This window comes from Bos taurus, chromosome 7 (assembly GCF_002263795.3).
Source record: "Bos taurus isolate L1 Dominette 01449 registration number 42190680 breed Hereford chromosome 7, ARS-UCD2.0, whole genome shotgun sequence".
Lineage (NCBI taxonomy): Eukaryota > Metazoa > Chordata > Mammalia > Artiodactyla > Bovidae > Bos > Bos taurus.
This window is the reverse complement of record NC_037334.1, coordinates 95155621-95171469: the sequence shown is the minus strand read 5'-3', so window position 1 is coordinate 95171469 and position 15849 is coordinate 95155621. Positions and strand designations below refer to the sequence as shown.

Below are 15849 nucleotides of genomic sequence, written 5' to 3'. Positions count from 1 at the left end.
TACTCTGCACTGGTCATAACAAACACCCTCTTCCAACAACACAAGAGAAGACTCTATACATGGACATCACCAGATTGTGAACACCGAAATCAGATCGATTATATTCTTTGCAGCCAAAGATGGAGAAGCTTTATACAGTCAGCAAAAACAAGACCAGGAGCTGACTGTGGCTCAGACCATGAACTCCTTATTGCCAAATTCAGACTTAAATTGAAGAAAGTAGGGAAAACCACTAAACCATTCAGGTATGAACTAAATCAAATCCCTTATGATTATACAGTGGAAGTGAGAAATAGATTTAAGGGCCTAGATCTGATAGATAAAGTGCCTGATGAGCTATGGAATGAGGTTCGTGACATTGTACAGGAGACAGGGATCAAGACCATCCCCATGGAAAAGAAATGCAAAAAAGCACAATGGCTGTCTGGGGAGGCCTTACAAATAGCTGTGAAAAGAAGAGAAGTGAAAAGCAAAGGAGAAAAGGAAAGATATAAACATCTGAATGCAGAGTTCCAAAGAATAGCAAGAAGAGATAAGAAAGCCTTCTTCAGCGATCAATGCAAAGAAATAGAGGAAAACAACAGAATGGGAAAGACTAGAGATCTCTTCAAGAAAATTAGAGATACCAAAGGAACATTTCATGCAAAGATGGGCTCGATAAAGGACAGAAATGGTATGGACCTAACAGAAGCAGAAGATATTAAGAAGAGGTGGCAAGAATACACAGAAGAACTGTACAAAAAAGATCTTCACGACCCAGATAATCACCATGGTGTGATCACTGACCTAGAGCCAGACATCCTGGAATGTGAAGTCAAGTGGACCTTAGAAAGCATCACTACGAACAAAGCTAGTGGAGGTGATGGAATTCCAGTTGAGCTATTCCAAATCCTGAAAGATGATGCTGTGAAAGTGCTGCACTCAATATGCCAACAAATTTGGAAAACTCAGCTGTGGCCACAGGACTGGAAAAGGTCAGTTTTCATTCCAATCCCAAAGAAAGGCAATGCCAAAGAATCCTCAAACTACCGCACAATTGCACTCATCTCACACGCTAGTAAAGTAATGCTTAAAATTCTCCAAGCCAGGCTTCAGCAATATGTGAACCGTGAACTTCCTGATGTTCAAGCTGGTTTTAGAAAAGGCAGAGGAACCAGAGATCAAATTGCCAACATCTGCTGGATCATCAAAAAAGCAAGAAACTTCCAGAAAAACATTTATTTCTGCTTTATTGCTTATGCCAAAGCCTTTGACTGTGTGGATCACAATAAACTGGAAAATTCTGAAAGAGATGGGAATACCAGACCACCTGATCTGCCTTTTGAGAAATCTGTATGCAGGTCAGGAAGCAACAGTTAGAACTGGACATGGAACAACAGACTGGTTCCAAATAGGAAAAGGAGTTTGTCAAGGCTGTATATTGTCACCCTGTTTATTTAACCTATATGCAGAGTACATCATGAGAAACACTGGACTGGAAGAAGCACAAGCTGGAATCAAGATTGCCGGGAGAAATATCAATAACCTCAGATATGCAGATGACACCACCCTTATGGCAGAAAGTGAAGAGGAACTAAAAAGCCTCTTGATGAAGGTGAAAGTGGAGAGTGAAAAAGTTGGCTTAAAACTCAACATTCAGAAAACGAAGATCATGGCATCTGGTCCCATCACTTCATGGGAAATAGATGGGGAAACAGTGGAAATAGTGTCAGATTTTATTTTTCTGGGCTCCAAAATCACTACAGATGGTGATTTCAGCCATGAAATTAAAAGACACTTACTCCTTGGAAGGAAAGCTGTGACCAACCTAGATACCATATCAAAAAGCAGAGACATTACTTTGCCAACAAAGGTCCATCTAGTCAAGGCTATGGTTTTTCCTGTGGTCATGTATGGATGTGAGAGTTGGACTGTGAAGAAGGCTGAGTGCCAAAGAATTGATTCTTTTGAACTGTGGTGTTGGAGAAGACTCTTGAGAGTCCCTTGGACTGCAAGGAGATCCAACCAGTCCATTCTGAAGGAGATCAGCCCTGGGATTTCTTTAGAGGGAATGATGCTAAAGCTGAAACTCCAGTACTTTGGCCACCTCATGTGAAGAGTTGATTCATTGGAAAAGACTCTGATGCTGCGAGGGATTGGGGGCAAGAAGAGAAGGGGATGACAGAGGATGAGATGGCTGGATGGCATCACTGACTCGATGGACATGAGTCTGAGTGAACTCCGGGAGTTGGTGATGGACAGGGAGGCCTGGCGTGCTGCCATTCATGGGGTCGCAAAGAGTCGGACACGACTGAGCGACTGATCTGATCTGATGTGATAATAATAAGTGCCACTAGTCCCTGGTGGCTCAGCTGGTAAAGAATCCCCCTGCAATGCGGGAGACCTGGGTTCAATCCCTGGGTGGGAAGAGTACACTGGAGAAGGGAACGGCTACCCACTCCAGTATTCTGGCCTGGAGAATTCCATGGACTGTATAATCCATGAGGTCGCAAAGGGTCGGACACGACTGAGCGACTTTCCCGTAATAATAAGTATTCATTATGGTGATCCAGACATGCCTTTGGAATCATTTTTAAAAGGCTAAAAATTACGTTCGGGATAACTTTGCCTTAAAGCATATTTTCAATGAAATTGTGGAGATCAAATAGAGAGTGCTCTTTAATCTCACCACCCACCCTTCTGAAAGATTCCTCACAAGCACTATTCTGTGCTGCCACTAGGTGGTGCTCCAACCACAATGTCTCTGTGAGCCTCGGAAACCGGCTTCCGTTCCCCAGCCCTAGGTTAGGCAAGATACTGGACGAGACCTTAGGAAATGAAATCGCCTTGCACGAAATGTTTCTCAGTTTACACAGGACCCCAGAGTGAGGCTGACAACCGTAAACCGCTCTATTCGGGAAAGCAGTGGTAAGGAAATGACCAAGCCAACATGGGGTGGGGTGGGGGATGGGAAGTGACTTATTCCCATATTTCAGGGGCTGGCCCAGTGATGCTGAAAGGTGAGGCCACGACCCAGCTCACACAGATCTCCTCCAGACCTTCCAGCCACCACAGCCAGGCCGATGTATGAGCTAGGGCGAGGTCTAGAGACGGAGGACCCATATGTGGGCCGTGTGTGTGTGTGTGTGTGTGTGTGTGTGTGTGTGTGTGTGTGTATGTGCGCGCGCGCGCGCGCGCTTAGTCGCTCAGTCGTGACCAACTCTTTGCAGCCCTATGGGCCATAGCCCGCCAGGCTCCTCCATCCATGGGATTTTCCAGGCAAGAATACTGGAGTGGGTTGCCATTTCCTTCTCCAGGGGATCTTCCCGATCAAGAGATCAAACCCGGGTCTCCTGCATTGCAGGCAGAGCTTTTACCGACTGAGCTATGAGGGAAACCCTTATATGGGGACCTGAGGTCTGCTGTAGCTCTGCTCTGCCCAGGTATGTGCCCTGTGGTGAGGCAGCCTGCCACAGTCTGTGAACAAAGCTTCTGTCCCCATGTCCTGGAGTTCTTTCAGGACATTCAGCTTCCCAAGTAAGTGCTGAGTCAGATCTCCATACCAGCTGCTGCTGCTGCTGCTAAGTTGCTTCAGTCGTGTCCGACTCTGTGCAACCCCATAGACAACAGCCCACCAGGCTCCCCCGTCCCTGGGATTCTCCAGGCAAGAACATTGGAGTGGGTTGCCATTTCCTTCTCCAATGCATGAAAGTGAAAAGTGAAAGTGAAGTCACTCAGTCGTGTCTGACTCTTTGTGACCCCACGGACTGCAGCCTACCAGGTTCCTCCATCCATGGGATTTTCCAGGCAAGAGTACTGGAGTGGGGTGCCATCGCCTTCTCTGATCTCCATACCTAGGCCAGTTTAAAAACACAGACCAGAGTGTGTGATATACTCACAAATGTGACAGGAGCAAAAAAAGAAGCAATCTGTGTGGGCCAGGGTACTGAAAAGGTTTCATGACAGAGGTGGCACTTGGAATGAAGAGAGCTGAAATGTCTGGAGGAGGATCAGGCCTTGGAGAGGAGGAGGGCATGGTAACCCACTCCAGTATTCTTGCCTGGAAAATTCCCATGGACAGAGGAGAGGAGCCTGGCGGGCTGCAGTCCGTGGGGTCGCACAGAGTTGGACACAACTGAGCGGCTGAGCGCAGTGCAGTACAGGGCCTTGGTGAACATGTGGGCATTTTATTGGCCCCTTAGAGTCCTAGGCTTCCCTGGTGGCTCAGAGCGTAAAGTGTCCGCCTGCAGTGCGGGAGACCGGGGTTCAATCCCTGGGTCGGGAAGATCCCCTGGAGAAGAAAATGGCAACCCACTCCAGTACTCTTGCCTGGAAAATCCCATGGACAGAGAAGCCTGGTGGGCTACACTCCACGGGGTCGCAACGATTCAGACACAACTGAGCGACTTCACTTTCACTTTCTTTCAGAGTCCTTGGGGCTGCGGGAGGTACCCTGGGAGCACCCCGGAGGCCAGGAAAGGAGGAGCCCCAGCACCCCACTCCCACCCCAGCCCCAGCAGCTCCAGCTGGTAGGGTTCTGTACAAGCTTTGAACAAAGCAACCCCCTGCTTTTTCCTCCAACTTGGAACCGCTGATCTAGTCCAAGCTGCTCGTTTTACAGATGAGGGCACTGAAGCTCACTGGGGATCTTCCCGGGACACAAGCGGTGGGGGACACTCCAGACACATTGCAGAAGTGAGGACAGAGTGTCCGTGCGGGAACCAGAAAGGACGGCAACTCGTCTGACCTACAGGTTAGAGAAGCACGTTTGTCAAACCATATAAAACTAAAGACAGTTCGTATTTTGCCTCTCAGGTTCAATTAGGAGATACCTTTTTTTCTCTTTCCAGAAACAAAGACATTGGAACCTCAGGTGCAATGCACAAAACTAACTAAACCCCAAAGCACATCCCTAGAACCAGCAAAGTAACTGAATCATCAGTTAAAGGAAAGGCAACCCCCTGGAAAATCCCATGAACAGAGGAGCCTGGCGGGTTACAGTTCACAGAGTCCCAAAGAGTCAGACACAACTGAACAACTGAGCATGCACACACAGTAGTCTCAGGACAGCAAAGGGCCCACTTTATTCTGACCAACTCCATCTTCACTTGTGCTCTCCCAGAGGGAAGGCAAAATGCCAACAGTTGCAGGCATACAGACTTAAAGTCTTCTAGGAAAAGAGAATCTGTGTCCCAATACGCCAAGTACCAGGAGTTGCATCTCTTTGTCTTGGATTGGATCATTTGTCCCTCCTTAAACATAATGACCAGAGAAGGCAATGGCACCCCACTCCAGTATTCTTGCCTGGAAAATCCCATGGACGGAGGAGCCTGGTAGGCTGCAGTCCATGGGGTCGCTAAGGGTCAGACACGACTGAGAGACTTCACTTTCACTTTTCACTTTCATGCATTGGAGAAGGAAATGGAAACCCACTCCAGTGTTCTTGCCTGGAGAGTCCCAGGGGCGGGGGAGCCTGGTGGGCTGCCGTCTATGGGGTTGCACAGAGTCGGACACGACTGAAGCAACTTAGCTGCAGCAGCAAACATGATGACTTGGTTCTGTTCAGTTAGCGGTGTCACGTGACCATCCCACACTAGGATGAAGAATTTAGCAGAGGTCACCTCCTGCTAGAACTGAGTCTTAAAGGATGAAACCCAAATCAAGAGAAGGGAGAGGGGTGGTTCCCCAAAAGGAAAAGACAGAATCTTTGCTGGAAGAAGGGATGTTGCCCTGGCAGAAACCACAGCTGTGTACCCTCTTCATCGGCTCAGCTGTTCTCTGCTGCTGTCTGTGTTGATCAGATAGTGCACACAAGATGACTCTGGTGGGCTGGAGAGCAGTAAATAACAGAGACTGCTCGCGAAGCTAGCTTGCCTGTTCAATGATATGTTCACTAAGTAAATGTTTACTTCAAGTAAGCCACAAACTCGGACCCAGCACAGGCAGGGAGTGTTCCTGGATAAACTGGCTTCCAGGAGCCACTGTATCAGGAAGCACCACAGGCCGGCCAAGCCCCTAGAGCCATATTTTGAGTCTTGTTTGGTTATCAGCTACTTTTTCTGCATTCCTGCAGGCCCCAGGATACCAGGCTTTTCATTTTTCTGTCTTTTTCCTGGAAGTTTCTCTGCTCCCAAGTTTGGCCTGGCCTAGGACAGAGGGCAGAGTTGTATTTCTAGCTACCTCTGACGTTCCTGAAAACCATGAAACAGATTCTATTCTTCGTTAGAATTGAGGACTGGGAAAACTTCAAAATTCAGAAGTCATACAGTTTTCTTATGGTCTTTATTTCTGGTCATCACCTTTTCCCGGTTCCAAAAGGTCATCACCTTTTCCTGAGCCTTCCTGACATTTCCGGCATGAAGTCAGACTTGTAGTATCTCTCCCACTCCTGTGTATTAGCAGTAGCAGCTACCACTTACCATGAGAACACTTATCTGGGCCAGGAACCATGGAAAATACTGCAGGATAACATCTCATGTGATCCTCATCTCCTCTCTGAGGGTTGTTCCAACACTATCCCATCTAATACAGTCCAGCAAAGAGGAAACTTGGAGCTAAAGACAGGAAGTCACTTGCCTGAACCCACCTAGTCTGGGCAGCTGCTGAGGGATTTGGAAGTTGGTCATCTTGACCCTGAAGTCCTGCTCTCAACCTCTACACACTGGTTCTCCGTGGACCTCTGCTTCAGGAGGTCCTTTCCCAGCACGGAGGCCCAAAGGCACAGAATGATGAGAACAAACAGAGGTGTCCAGGAAGAATACTCAGGCCCCACGGGGACACAGGCAGCCACGGGCACTTCCAATGACCACAGGCCTGCGTGCCTTCAGGCTTGATGCCTGACGATGCGTGCTCACAGCCAACACACACAGGGAAGGTTATCACAGGTTTTCTTCATGCATTACCCCAACTGGTATGTAACCCGAATCACCTCCCTCACCTCTATTTTATGTAGTTGAATGTTTCTCAAACTTTTCCTCATCCATATGCCCCTCAGGCAAGTGAAAAATTCTCACGACCACTGCCCCAAATTCTGGTTTAGTCCCCACTGGTTCCTTCCCTCCATTCCATATTTTTCACTTTCCCATGTCTCCCACCAAAGGATTTTGCCAAAACTCAGTTCCTGTAGTTTGACTCACAAAAGAAATCATTTTTCATTTTCCATATATAAAATTATTGTGTAATATTGAATAGGATCTTAACAACACATGCCCAGACCTATTTAAAATATTTAACATCTCAGATGGCATGGGCTCCGACCAATCAGAGTGACTGCTGGTCCATATGGCACCCTGGAAAATTCCAGCATAACCGAAGCAGGTCCTGGTGTTTCTGCTAGTTTGCCACAGAACTCCACTAGATGAGAAGGAAAGATTGCATAATTCTCTTTCTCCTTTCTTTGAGGTAAACCCTTCTTCCTAATTTTTTTTCCTGCACAATGGGTGGAATTATCAAGGATGAGTAACAATAGCTAGGTGCATTACTGTGTCAGATTGAGGCCCTTCCAGTCCAGTGAGTTGCATCATCCATTAAGTCTATTAAGGTGGCATCAGCTGACTGCTCACCTTAATGTTCAACTATTAAGAGACTTGGCAGGTGTCTACACAACAGCCACCCCTACTTCTTCCTCCCAGGGGAATTTCCATTTGCTTTTTTAGGTCATGAAGGGGTGAGGTACCAGGTTTCATAATCCTTGAACGTGGAGCCAGTGCAGAAGATGAAGCCGCACCCAAACTTGAATAGTTCCTGCACTTGCCTGCTTAGGAGCGAGACATGGCAGGGACTTACAGGATATGAGCAAGGCTCACAGCGCAGAGCTGTCGGAAGTGATGTCAGAAGCAATGTCCAAAGTATGGAACCCTGCTCAGTCCAGGCAAACAGCAGCAGGACCCCAAAGAGATGGAGCCAGCGCCGGGAAGAAGGTGAAAAGTACCAGGGACATCGAGCAGCGGCTCAAAGGGCTTATTACTAACTTCATGTGAAACACCCTCTGCTGATCCCCAGAAGTAAATGGAAGGTGTCTGCCAGGACTGCAGCTCTCCACTGGAAGATTCAGGGGAAGAAAAACAGCAGCAGTGAAGCAGATGCTATAGTTTTGTTCCCCAATAATAATAAGATAGATTCAATGAAATCAGATTTTCTGGAGGGCCTATGAATAAGTGGTGCAGGAACTGTAAAGGTGAGCTTTCCTTCTCAAGACTCCACTGCAGGCACATTATGGATCAGGGTAGTCAAGGGATTCCTGGGAGTCAGAGAAACTGAATGATCAGCCCTCAAGATCTTTGTAGGCGTGTGTGCTAAGTCTCTCAGTCGTGTGGCTCTTTGTGACCCTAGGGACTGTAGCCCACCAAGCTCCTCTGTCCATGAAATTCTCCAGACAAGATTACCGGAGTGGGTTGCTGTGCCCTCCTCCAGGGAATCTTCCTGACCCAGGAATCAAACCCACATCTCTTACGTCTTCTGTATTGGCGGGTGCATTATTTACCACTGCGGCACCAGGGAATTCCCCAGAGATCTCTTCAGAATCCCTTAAATCTTCAATTCTCAGCTGGGAGAAACCCCAAGGTTCTCCAATATTAACATTCCCTACCACTTAATCTCTCTTGGCCCTCTGACTTCACGCCTCTGAGTCCCCTGTGGCTGTCTCTGCAACACTGTGGACTCTGGATCACTCAGTGCCCTGAGTTCTTTGAAAGAATACACTCAAAGGACAAAGAGAGTCATTGTAGCCGTCCTGCTAGACCGAACCAACCTCAAACCCAGGAAAATGGTTAAATGTATCATAGTCCACTCATAAAATGGAATACAAAGTAGCATTATAAAGATGCCTTGGAGCTCCATACACTCTGGATAAATGGTTCTATGACCACAACAACAGCAGAACTGCCAGAAGATACGCCACTGTTTCAGAAAAAATAGTACACAGCCATCTCTGCCAGCAAGAACCAGGGAACCAGGGAATTGTAGCTGCATTCAGAGAGAGGAACTTCAGGCCAGAACAAGAGGAAGTGTCTCTTTGTATGACCTTCAGGAACATTGACCCAGAGTTACCTTCAAACTTCTAAGGGCTTCCCTAGTGGCTCAGTGGTAAAGAATCCGCCTGCCAACGCAGGAGACATGGGTTCGATCCCTGGTAAGGGAAGAATCCCACAAGGTCCAGGGCAACTAAGCCCACGAGCCACAACTGTTGAGCCTGTGCTCTCGAGAGTCCGGGAACCCCAACCACTGATGCCCAGGAGAACCTAGGGCCCACGGGCTGCAGCAAGAGAAGCCACGATGAGGACAAGCCCACGCACCGCAAGGACAGAGCAGTCCCTGCTTTGCGAAACTAGAGAACAGCCCACGCAGCAATGAAAACCCAGCAGGGCCAAAAGAAATAAATAACATATCTAAGAGGAAGGAGGGGGAGGAGAAGGCAGCCTCCCAGAAGCATCAGGAACCAGTTGCGGCTTCACTCAAGGCGTCCTGGAGGCAGCGGCGGCGGACTCCGAATCCACACCCCACAGCAAACCGCAGAGGTTTCCGGTCCGCATGTCCCTCTTTAACCTGCTGCGGGGTGCTCCTCTGCCGGCCTCCCCATCACACCTCCAGCTCTGCCGGCCTCCCCATCACACCTCCAGCTCAGGCACCGTTCTTCTTTATCCAGGCACCAAACTCAATCCTACCCGCTCCTTTAAAGCCATTGGGTGAAACGCCCTTCCTCAATGATCTACCAACAAAGCTGTGTATGGTGGGAATCACTCCATCACCCTATAGCACAAGGATCCCACAAATCTACACACCACCATATCTAAAATGGATAACCAACAGGGCCTACTGTACAGCCCAGGGGACTCTGCTCAATGTTATGTGGCAGCCTGGATGGGAGGGGAGTTTGGGCGAGAATTCAGTTCAGTTTAGTCGCTCAGTCATGTCCAACTCTTTGGGACCCCATGGACTGCAACACACCGGGCCTCCCTGTCCATCACCAACTCCCGGAGCTTACTCAAACTCATGTCCATTGAGTCAGTGATGCCATCCAACCATCTCATCCTCTGTCCTCCCCTTCTCCTCCTGCCTTCAATCTTTCCCAGCATCAGGGTCTTTTCCAATGAGTGATTTGCATCAGGTGGCCAAAGTATTGGAGTTTCAGCATCAGTCCTTCCAGTGAATATTCAGGACTGATTTCCTTGAGGATGGACTGGTTGGATCTCCTTGCAGTCCAAGGGACTCTCAAGAGTCCATGGATACATGTACGTGGATGGGCTGAGTTCCTTCACTGCTCACGTGAAATGATCACCGCACTGTTGATCGGCTAAATCCCAACACAAAAGAAAAAGTTTAAAAGCCAGGAACCGGGCCCCCAAGTCCTCACCCCCAGGTGTCCACAGCCTCCTTCACCCGATTCAGCCAGGGTGTATCACAGCTCGAGATGCTGATGGCGAGAGGCAACAGGGGTCCCTACTACCGAGGACCCACCCCCACCCCAACAGGGAGCCAGACCACGCCCACTTCCTGCCCTCAAAGCCCAGTCCGGCCCCCTCACTCTCCAGTGTCTCCTTATATTTCAAAACTCATGTCTGCATTCTAAAGCAGAAAAGAGTTGGACACTGGCCACTTCTCCTCGCGAGGCAAGGATCTGGGAACTCAGAAGACGACGGCCTGAGCGTTGTTCCCCTGAGGGGAGCCAGGGGAAAACTCCATACAGGAATCCTCAACCTGCAAGTGTGCCACATCCTCCTCTCAACAAATCTCTGAGCTTTTTTAAAAAAAGGACCTTGATATTATATTTTATTTGGTTAGGCTTCTCTGAAGCAAAACATTAAGGAAAAGTGGGTTACAAAAGAAGCTAAAAAAAATACCCAATGCTTCATGAATTTGCCTGTCATCCTTGAGCAGGGGCCATGCTAATCTTCCCTGTCTTGTTCCAATTTTAGTAAATTTGCGTTGCTGAAGTAAGCACAATCTTTGTGCTTTTTAAGGGAAAATAGTTCCCGTGTGTACATGGGAATATTTCCAAAGGGAGGCAAGGGCACTTCTTAGCCAGCATAATGGAGTCCCAGTTGCATGGATTTCATGTCACAGGAGAGTAACTTTTCGGTAAAATAGCCCCTCACAGGATAGGTAAGCTTCCCCAGAAAGACACCAAAGTGTCTGAACAAGGTCTGTTCTCAAGAGTTAACTATCTAACTATGGCCTAACATGCTGGGGTTTTATCAGAGCCTACCTTACCTGGGGGAAAGAAAAACCCAACTCTAAACCCCTCTAGCCTTCCACAAGGAAAAGGACAAAGGAAGGAATGTCTTTGGTGGGAGCATGAACCCCAGAGGTTCTGATTCAGCAGGTCTAGGGGGTGGAATTCAGACCTATGTTTTTAAAGCTGCTGGGTACATCTCCTGTGCAGACAGGTTGAAAACTCATCACGTACAAACCCGGGCTTTACATCCCCCCAGGGCTGTGAGATGGTTTGCCAGCCCCAGTCTCCATCTCTCCATCATGGGTCTTCAGGAAAACCATTCTGTGTGTTCTCAGAGTCACACAGTCTCTAGACCAACACACAGCGATGCCAGAGGCCCCCTTCTTGGGTTGGGAGCCTTCCTCCTCCTGAGTCTCCCTTGTGGTATCCTGGATGTTGGAGGTGGGGCTCCCAGTAACCCTTCATTGGGCATTAGAGAGGGGGGTGGCTGGCACTACCAGTAACAGCTGAGGCCCTTTGTCCCGGTAACCAGAGGCAATGCAGGAGAACAAGGCCACAGCAGGCCCTGGGGAAGCTGCAGATTAGGGGTCCAGGGTTTTCGTGGACTTGCTGTAAGCCCTTCTCCCTAGAAGGCAGGGTCTGGATGCACATCCTTCATCCATCGAGGGAGACAAGCCCCTCATCTCTTTTCCCTTCCATCACCCGTCTCACTAGCTGGGAGTTCAAGGACACTTTCCTGACCCCGAGACAAAGGGCAGGTGACTCCCGGACCCCTGAAGCCCTAGCAAGGGCTCCAGGCGAGTCCGGTCAGTTGAGAACAGAGATATCACTCACGGTGGCCCTGTCACTCCTATCGTAAGTGGACAGGCCTGGTCCTGTAGTTAGGTGACCCTCTGGCCTCCTTCATGGGCATCTTCTGCATCAGTGATTTCTAACTTTCATACTGGGGAAAACACCTTTTCCCTGAAATCTGGTAGGAGGGCAGGGGTTCAGATGACTGACTCGTGAACCCCACCCGTTCTCAGCGTGCTGGGCGCCTGAGGGTCTCAGGAACCCCCGTTACCATGCTCCCCATGAGCAAAAGGAGGACCTCGAAAGCTGGGTCTCTGAGCTGAGATTCCCATGCACCTTCCTTCAGGATGACAGCTTCGTTCTCAGAAGATCCCTGCGGTTTCTGATCGCCCCGTTTCCATCATAAGGAGACCGCCTGTCCCTACGCATGTCCCTGTCTGGCCCATGTCCGAGTCACAGGGCCGCCTCCGGCCGGAGCACCCAGGCATGGCCAATCGCAGGGTGACGGTCCGTCTTCTCCACAGACACTTCTGTTTTAGTAACTCGGAGGCCAAAGGGGAAGCCCTACAATTGCATCTTCTGAGGAGTGTTGAGAAATTACTCCCCAGAGACCTTTAAAAGGCCTCTCCCCTTGCCGCCGCACTGGAGCTTCTGACAGGTCATGCTGTTTTGAGATGAACTTTCAAGCTCAGTCTGCTCTCAGCTCTCTGGTGGCCCCCAAACCTGCAGAAGTGAGGGGCCTGGGCCCACTAAGCTCTGTTCCCTCTGTCTCTCATGTCCCTCTGTCGGGCAGCTCCCAGCGAAGCTCTGCTTAGTCACTGGGATGTGTCACCTCATGTCTGGGTCGCCACCCTCTGATTCTCTCATTTCCCAGCAAAGCATCAAGAGTTGAACACACCATTTTCATTTTTGGTCTTTTTGTTGTTGTTGTTGTTTTAATATATTTATTTTTGTTTATTTATTTGGTCGTGCCAGCTCTCTTAGTTGTGGCATATGGGATCTAGTTCCCTGACCAGGAATGGAATCTAGCCAGGCCCCCTGCGTTGGGAGCATGGAGTCTTAGCCCTGGGCCACCAGGGAAGTCCCTTTTTTTTTTTCTTCTTACACAAATACATCCTTATGGTACCGGTTTCCAACAATACAGAAGTCTATAGAGCGGAGCTCAAAACCAACACAGTTCCCCCAACTCTTCCGCTCAGAGGCCACACCGCCCACAGCTTGCTGTATGGCTTTCCAGCCTTCTTTCTGGACAGTTACACCACAAACAGTATATGGATCCATGCACACGTGGATTTAGATTTAGATATTAAGATTTAAGATTTAGGTATTATTTTGTAATTTTTAAAATAAGTGTTTTTCATTGGAAAATTGCTCATGTTGGGATAAAAAGGTCTATCTCATTCATATGCAAATATATAAATGGACTGACTTCCCTGGTGGCTCAGACGGTAAAGTGTCTGTCTATAATGTGAGAGACCTGGGTTCGATCCCCAGGTTGGGAAGATTCCCCAGAGAAGGAAATGGCAACCCACTCCAGTACTTCTTGCCTTGAAAATCCCATGGATGGAGGAGCTTGGTGCAGGCTACTATATATGGGGTCACAAAGAGTCGGGCACGACTGAGCGACTTCACTTCACTTCATTATATAAATACACATATAGAGCACAATCGCATACCCTACATTTTTATTTTCATACAAAAGAGACTCACCCCTGACAACCTGGGAAGGCAGAGTAAGTGGCTCGTGGTTTCAGTTAACACCATGGAAGTTTGAGTGACATCCAAGCATGCTGCTGAAACTGATGCCTTTGAGAGCTGTAGAAATGATGCAGAACTTTGGTTTCATACGCTGGAGAAGGAAATGGCAACCCACTCCAATATTCTTGCCTGGAGAATCCCATAGACAGAGGAGCCTGGCAGGGTACAGTCCATGGGGTCGCAAAGAGTCGGACACGACTGAGCAACTGACACAGTGCCTAAGAACAGTGCCTGCACATGCATGAAAATATAACCATTGCTGCCGCAGAGGTTATTGGAGCTGTCTGCAAACATCTCTCTTGGTCAGCATATGTATACCACTGGAAACATTTCATTCATGTCTTAGGGGCAGGAAAGATCAATCAAAAGTTGGTGTCAGTTTGTTAGTGCTAGTGTTAGTGTTTGGTTTCATAGAAAAATCTACTCATGTTTTTAAAGTATTTAAATCTGTAGAGCCACCATTAGGGAAAGCTCAGTAATGCTAACAATAATCATAAAATATACCTTCAATGCAGTGCAATATGTTCCTATTTACTGTAAGAGGCAGTAGAGGCACCATAGTTATACTTCGGGGTGGGGGTGGGGGGACACTCCCATCCGCTTGGGGAATAGTAAGGTCTAAGGCTTCAGTGAAAAACAGTTGTGTTATATCACATTCCTGATGTAATCTTTCTGCCATGCTATGTTATCAATAGCTTGAACATAATAATAAATAAAAAACACCACAGGAAAAGGGTTTCCCTGGTGGCTCAGATGGTAAAGAATCTGCCTGCAATGCAGGAGACCCGGGTTTGATCCCTGGGTCAGGAAGATGCTCTGGAGAAACCCACTCCAGTATTCTTGCCTGGAGAATCCCATGGACAGAGGAGCCTGGTGGGCTACAGTCCATGGGGTCACAAAGAGTCGGACACAACTGAGGTGACTCAGTCAGCACAGCACCACAGGGCAGGGAAAAACAACAACAACAACAACAAAGGAGATAGTCCTATTAGACATGGCTGTGCACTTTGATTTTTAACAAGTTTTACTCATTTGTTTTAATTTTTGGCCACATCGTGTGGAATGTGGGACCTCTGTTCTCCAACCAAGGACTGAACTCACACCCCATGCATTGGAAGGCAGAGTCTTAGCCACTGGAGCACTAGGGAAGTTCTTGCACCTCAATTTTTAGACCCTAGAAACCTTAGCACAGAGAGATAGACAGACATACTTTCATTAGGAACAACTGCATCCTCTTCCAGCATTTGGATGGAAATTTATTAATCAGAAGTCCACTGGAGAACATTTTTCTATCTTGAACAGAACTCCATACCTATGGAGGAATCATGAAAGGAGGCTGCATGGAAAGAAATGGAAAGGAAGCTTCCAGAACGAGGAATGGCTAAGATGCTGGCGTCTCTCGATACATCTCCTAACACTCTGGGAATGCTGTCCAGCAGTTTCTGTCAGCTCACGTCTTTTATCTTCCAGTTTCAGCTTCTTTTAATCTTACCTTAAGCACTTTGGATAAGTCATTTCAAATGACAGCTCCATATACATGTGCCCAGCGCCTACCTCCAGGTAGGACAAGCTGCCTATTCCCATTCAAGGTGCCGCGTCCCTGAGTGATTCATTTCCTTTAGCATCTCAGCTAACATGTAAGTTTTTCTTACAACCAGCTGTGCAGGAATAGAGCTCCCACCCCTGTGATAGGCAGGTGGTGGACACCTGGTAATCTGAAGCGATGAACATGTTGATGCATCGGTAGCTAACTGGCTCCTGATGGTTTTCCTCTAGGCCTGCCTCCCTGGTCAAACAGACCAAGGTTACCTGTAGTGTGATGCTAACTGGAGGAAAGCTGTGTTTCCCAAGAAAGGCTTGAAACTGCTTTTTTAAAAGCTTTTATAGCTCATTTCAGTATTTCTGACATTGCTGCTCACATTTAGTCATGCAGTCAAACATCCATAATACTTGCTGACAAGCCTGACTTTCCTGTTACTGAGCATAACTTAAAAAAAAAATTACTGTTTTTCAATCCCTACCACTGAACCAGTTTTTCATCTTCATTTTGACATCAACCGCTCCCCACTCTGTTTTCACCTTCTTTTCCTGGCTTCACTTGCCTCCTCTCCAGCCTGGAGCCCACAGTCTGCTGTCTCAGCCCCGTG

The 15849-nt window shown here is 48.1% G+C and overlaps 1 non-coding gene across 1 annotated transcript; it reads right to left on the bottom strand.

Moving 5' to 3' along the window:
- Positions 1–10809: 10809 nt before the first annotated feature.
- LOC112447572 (U6 spliceosomal RNA) lies at positions 10810–10920 on the bottom strand. Its single transcript, XR_003035772.1, has one exon. It is a non-coding gene; the product is annotated as a U6 spliceosomal RNA (small nuclear RNA).
- Between the last annotated feature and the right edge of the window lie 4929 nt (positions 10921–15849).